At 43.2% G+C, this 6,444-nt stretch overlaps 2 long non-coding RNA genes across 2 annotated transcripts; one reads left to right on the forward strand and one right to left on the reverse strand.

Annotated features, from left to right (window-relative positions):
• The first annotated feature begins 410 nt into the window (after window positions 1-410).
• On the forward strand, window positions 411-2,356 carry LOC137466345 (uncharacterized). The gene is made up of 2 exons (XR_010995127.1): window positions 411-587; window positions 2,207-2,356. It is a non-coding gene; the product is annotated as an uncharacterized lncRNA (long non-coding RNA).
• A 229-nt stretch (window positions 2,357-2,585) lies between these two features.
• LOC137466346 (uncharacterized) lies at window positions 2,586-3,755 on the reverse strand. Its single transcript, XR_010995128.1, has 2 exons — window positions 3,252-3,755; window positions 2,586-2,914 (listed from the first exon to the last, which is right to left on the reverse strand). It is a non-coding gene; the product is annotated as an uncharacterized lncRNA (long non-coding RNA).
• Window positions 3,756-6,444: the final 2,689 nt, after the last annotated feature.

The raw sequence follows: 6,444 nt of genomic DNA on the forward strand, positions 1-6,444 counted from the left end.
GAACCGGGCGGGGCTGAGGGCGGGAACAGGGCCGGGAACCGGGCGGGGCTGAGGGCGGGAACAGGGCCGGGAACCGGGCGGGGCTGAGGGCGGGAACAGGGCCGGGAACAGGGCCGGAACCGGGCGGGGCTGAGGGCGGGAACAGGGCCGGGAACAGGGCCGGGAACCGGGCCGGGAACCGGGCGGGGCTGAGGGCGGGAACAGGGCCGGGAACCGGGCGGGGCTGAGGGCGGGAACAGGACCGGGAACAGGGCCGGGAACCGGGCGGGGCTGAGGGCGGGGAGCAGGCCGGGCGCCGCGCGCCGCGCTCCGTCGCCGTCCCTCTTGGTGAATGTCCGAGCTGCCCCGAGTCCGAGGGGCCGTGCGCTGTGAGTTGGTGTTCGTGCGACCTCTCAGACAGCTGCGAGCTGCTAACAGTGCACAGAATGTCTGAAAAATAATTACACTGTTCGTTCCCCTCAATATTACTTTCTTAGCAAAAACCGCACTTCCACGGGCTCTTTTCAGTTCATTTGCAGAGTAGTCGGAAGTCCCGCGGGAAAACCCACACTGTTTCTCCCAACATGCCAGACCAACTTTCCGCAGAGGTGAGCAAAACAAACCTCAGGTGACAGGCAGCCCCCAACCGTGACAGGTGACAGCGGTGACAGGTGGGGAGAGTCCCCGACACTGACTGCCAAGATGAGAAACACGGCTGTTTGTCAGTGTGCAGCGTCACAGAGTGGGGACAGGGCTTGTCTCAGAGTTAAATCAACCACTGAAGCAACAGTTAAGAGCTTCCTTTTTCGTTCTCTCCATTTTCATTTAGCAGCCTGCCTTACAGCCTTCTGGAGAAGAAAATAGTTATCAGGAGGGGTTTTCTTTTTCAGTTTCTTTAGACTCTTGGGTTTTGTTCTACATTTTTCATACCCATTTGATTCTGACATCCCTTCTTTCCCTCTTAATCTGTGAGTATAAGCAATCTAGGACTCGGTAAGTAGGTTCAGAGCCTGCTAAAAAAGAGGATGATCAGGAGAGATTAAGTTATTTTTCTAAAATGGCACACATTTCCTTCAGCATGGGTGAAAGTAAAACCTTACATTCTCACTTTTTTCAGCTACACAAACGAGTAAGCAAATATATGACCAGGTGAGATTTGGCAAGCAAAATGTTTCTGAGATAAATTTTAGAATTTCTACATATAAATATATTGAGTATTCTTGACCAGTTAACGCTTATTTCTATAGAGAAAGAAGTGCTTGATGTTTTGTTTTGTATAGTGTCTTCCATCCAACAATATTCTAAGCCATCCTTGATTTATGAATCTATTTGGGTTTTTTAGAAACTATATGTGGGAGATGTCAAGGGAATTGGGAGTCTCTTCTTGGCAGCTTTCTAGACACAGGAAACTCAGCTGTTTTTCTGTTCTTTAAAGATCTAGAAAGTAACTTTTGAGGTAAAATTCTAGAATTACTTCAGGAGGATAAAATGGCATGTGCAAACAGAGCAGCATGAGACCCTCTCCTGTCTGCTTCCTCCGTTTCCCAGTAACCTCAGAATTTATGCACATAAAATAACCAGAACCATGCTGAAGGAGACTAGAAACCCAAAAGCACAAGCCTTTGGGCTTCAAACAATTCCCTCTTACCCACTCACCCACATATGTGAAAGCAGGCTAAAATTTTGCCACTTAGAGGCATTGGTATAGATGCTGTCTTGGTAATTGTGCATGGAGAATTTGTAAAACTGCATTTGAAAATGGAAACTCCTTTAAAAGTCTTCTTCCCATGCATGGAAAGCTGTCCTCCAATCCACTGTGACATGCAGGAAAACATCTAGAGATTCCCAAAATTATAGATATTAGGAGTTTGGACTCTTCAAGTTAAGTCTCTTCAAATTCTTTTGCTACATGAGCTCACTAGAGGAAACAAAAATGTTTCCTATTTGTAAAAACTTCTTGAATTCTGTCCTGAAAATTACATTTGAATTTAAACCCAGTAACAGGGAAATGAAAGCTCATCAAAGAGAACAGATAATGGCCCGCTGGCCTGAAACACAATTAGATTGGCAGGGACTGGGAGCACTGGCAGGTTGGTAATCTCTATAATCATAATTCTGTACATTCATAGCAAATGAAATACCTTCATTGTCTCAAATTCTGCCTGGAAGTAGTTAGTATAATTTCTCTGTCATTATTCTTAAAAAAATGCCATTATATTTTCCATAGGTCTCATCAGGGAAATCAAAACCCCTGTGAACACACAGTAACTATAAATCGCTCCTTCAGCCTCCAGAGCTCTGAGCATTTGGACACATTAACAAGCCCACACTGGAAAGAGCAGAGGAGAAAAAAGGAAAACAAATGAGGCTCCAGAAAGTGAACGCTCCTAAAAAGTGAGGGGAGAACCACTGCTTAAGCTAATAAGCTTTTGAGGTATCTTGTGTTGAACTTCAGGATTCTGAGCAGAAATGCAAGACCTATCTGGTCTCCTCCCATCTCAGTGATCAGTCCACGATTTTGATATATATCCCTGAAAACAAGCCTTTGTACACAGGCAGAATTATTTTCTGTGTCACAATAGATGGGAATGCTGAAACAGACTGGATTTTTTGCACTGGCTGTGCTTTAATATATGTGCAGTTAATTAAATGCTGTGTGGAAGTCACAGAGGATTTTACTTTTGGCTTTTCCTGAGACCATGCCTTAGCATTTGAGCCTTAGCACGGCTTTACAAAGACACTCATTGAAGCCAAAGACTCACTGTCCTTGAGTTGCCCCTGGAAACAATGGATAGGAAAAGCACTGGGCATCTTAGAGAGCATTACCTTTTCTCCTTATGTCTGTTTATCAAATCAGTGAAGGGAAGGTGGACTTTCAGATGTTTTAAGCTATTCTTCGACAATCCAGCCCGATTTCATCTCTACTCCAAGATATCTGGAATAACATTTTTTTCTTTTTTAGAATAATAAAATTATTAAGGTTGGAAAAGACCTCTAAGATCATCAATCCAGCCTTCAAAAAAACCTAATTTTTTGGCAGAAGAATTTCTTAAGATGTACCACAATTTTAAAAAGACAATTAATATACTGAGCCCTGTTTTTCTGTGCTTCATCTCCCTGTCACAGCCTTGAGGATTCTCCCTAGCTCCTCCTCCTAGGCTAGCAATCTTTGTGTGAAAGTGTATTATTTAATTTCAATTACAATGTTAATTACAGAAGACAAGTGGTTACTGAATCTTGCACCGTAATTAATCAACCTGATATTTACTTACTCCGTTGTTCACACTGGATTAAGCTGGGTCTGGACAAGCAGGGCAAGGAAAGTGAGTGACAGAAGCATTATCATGGCACACTGCCTCCCATTGGGAAAGTTCATCTTCCTTCTGAAAGAGACGCCTTCAGGGATCATGGAATTTGAATTCCCTGTGAATTTGGTGTCATCTTAGCTTGACCAGCTCTGGAAGAACATATTAACCTCCTCTTGTGATTTTCAGAAAACCATTCTAATTTAGCAAGTAATTAAGGGTCACATGTAGGATAAAGAGCTAGATAAGCTTGGATTACGCACAGGAAGCTTTGTTTCCAAGGCAACCCGAGCAGAAGGGGTGTTAATGCTGAGGTCAGGCACTTAATGAACTGGGAATGGTTTCTGGCTGCAAAATGTATTCGAACTAGGCAAGGCGAACTAACAACTGCATTACCATTTAATGATTTGATGGGAGAAAACAAATGCCTACAGAGCTACTTATCAGGCAAATGCTGAAGAAAAAGCTTACAGGCGGTGGCACCGTTCTGCTAAGTGAGGTCAGGAGAAGTCCAAAACAATGACGCTTGACAAGCCCAAAATACTTCAGTCAGCACTGATGGATTTCGTGACTTCCCAGTGTGAAGGTGTCGCTGTTTGCGTCAACTGCCGCTGCTGACACACTCACCCTGTGCTGTGTGTTCTTTTCATCCCGAGGGTAGTCCTGCCCGGAGGTTGCTGCCTGTGGAATCGCCCTGGGGGATTTAGCACACTGAAAAGCAAGACAGCTCTTCCAAGAGCTCCGGACGCAATCCACTCCTGGGACTTTAGACTCTGGGAATTAATCCCTCTGGGCATTTGACAGGGCAAATCTCACTCACAAATACCATGCACATGGATAAAATAGCCAAACAGCTCATCTGTAGCAAAATAGAGGGATTAGGTGAAACACGTTAATGTTTTTAAAATGGATTCTTGCATTGTTTTGTTCTGTATGGCGTAAGGAACAGTTGGGAATGAGATTACTATGCTTGAAGAATATTAAGAGAGTATAGAAAGTGGAGATGGCTCATTAAATACCTGCCACTTTCTCAGTTCACTCGGACCACAGCTCTGTGAGTGAAAGAATTGCACAGGCGTTTTTCTAAGCTTTCTTTAAAAGAAACAGGCATTCTCTGCTTTTTGGGACAATCACAGGATATTCTGTAACGGCCTGGAGCGTTCTTGTGGCAGGAACATAGGCCCTTCTAATTTTGTGCCATGCTTTTTCAAAATATGTGGATGTATAAAACAGGGCAATTTTAGAGGCCAGCTGATCTCTCTTTTTCTTCTGTGTAGCCTTGGAATAAAAGCAGGTGATTTTACATTAGGCCACCTGTTTGCACAGTGGAAATTGAAACACTCTGCTCTCTCAAACAGGAACTGTAGGACTTTCAGTTAAGGGTAAGACTGTGCTGAAGGTGAGCTGGCGAAACCTAAGCCACTCACAATATTCAAAAACAAACTAACACACAAAAAAGCCACGAACCAAAAGAAAAAGAAAAAAAAAAAAAAAAAAAAAAAAAAAAAAAAAAAAAAAAAAAAACCACACAAGCTAACAAACAAATATCCAGAAGGGAATTTACCTTCTTTGCTCACAGGTAGCCAGAAGAAAAAAAAAAAAAAGTAATAGCCTTAAATAAGTTAAAGGTTTGAACAGTGGCAAGGAAAATTTTCTGCAAAATATTAGGGGATATTTTGCTTTTCTTCCAACTGCCAAATACCTGGTGAGGGGGCCAACAAGGCCATAGCCTCTCTACAGAAGATTTTTGAGGATGCCATCACAGGTTTTTTGGTTGATATTTTTTGAGACAGAATTTTATAATTATTCCTGGATGAAGGCTAAATCTTACAAATAATGGGTGGGCATCAATTAATAAAGGGCATCATGCCTTCCATAGCCCACTTCATAAAAAGGGCTAGATTTCAAAAGGATGCATCAACTGGGTGGCTAAATCCACTAAAGGAACTGCAAAGAGCTTAACATGCTTGGGAAAATCAAATGCCTTAATCCAACTTTGGCCTGTAGAAGCGTCAAGGTGGCAATTACTGGTTTAATAGTGATCAGAGCCAGGCCATCTGAGATGGAATGAAGCTGCACCATCTTCACTTTCCTCTTCAGTGAGAGACCCCCTTCTAACATGTCCTTCTGTGGTGCTGGATGACTCTTTTTCATTTTAATTTTATTAAAATGAACATAAATGGCCATTTATGTTTATCTCAAACAGGGATGAGCTGAACAGATTTAAAACCATCTAAACCTCTTTGAACATTAGGAGTTGTCAAATTTAGAATCTCTTTAATCGAATGACCCAGAAGTGAGCCATAAAAACCATGGGAGCATCCCTGCCTTTGAACTTTGGCTTCTGGAGTGCAGGCTCTGGATGAGCTGCTCATGTGATTCTCAGCACAGTTTTAACTACCCATTTTCTCATTGCTGCCTTTCTTCTCGCTGTGTGACAAGTCCCTGTCACTTGTCAGATGTCTCCCCCAGACTCTGAGCCTTGCCTCTGCTACCCTTTTGTTATCTCCCTTGTTTTATCTCCCCTCCCTACCTTTGCTGTTTGCTTTCTCCAGCACATTTCTCTCTCTGCTGACTATAGGCCTTCCCTCAGCTCTGCCCAAATTTCCGTGTTCTTATTGTTTCTTTGAAGCCCTACGTGTCCCAGTCTCAGTGGGGAGGGCAATATAGGGCATGATTCCTAATGCATCTCTTGATGAACAGAGAACCATTTGGATCATTTCATTTTCAGTGCAAGCACATCACTGCCACTTTTCTCTATTTCTGTATGTGAGCAGGAAGGAGCTCTCAGTGGGTTTGTTAACCAAAGGAATAAGTCAGGGCAAGTCCCCTTCCACTGAGTTTTACTGAGAAGAACTCTTGGAAATACCACCAAGAAACCTGTGGAACTCAGGGGAAAATAGACACACCCACTGACAGACCCACACCAAATTCTTTGCTGTCACCCCTTGTGCTTTTTTGCCTCCAAACGAAATTTGTAAACCTATTAAACATTACCCCAAGTGAATTCTTACTGAACTAACATTTCTAGAGTGACCAAAATTGAGGAAAAGCCATTTTCAGACTACGAAATAAAGTAGCAGGAAAGAGGACAGGGAAAGGCGGAGGGGTTTCACTTCCCAGCCTCTCCTCTGCTGCTTGCTTTCTCCAGCTTTATTGA

The sequence above is a fragment of the Anomalospiza imberbis genome, unplaced genomic scaffold (assembly GCF_031753505.1).
Source record: "Anomalospiza imberbis isolate Cuckoo-Finch-1a 21T00152 unplaced genomic scaffold, ASM3175350v1 scaffold_178, whole genome shotgun sequence".
NCBI classification, from domain to species: Eukaryota; Metazoa; Chordata; class Aves; order Passeriformes; family Viduidae; genus Anomalospiza; species Anomalospiza imberbis.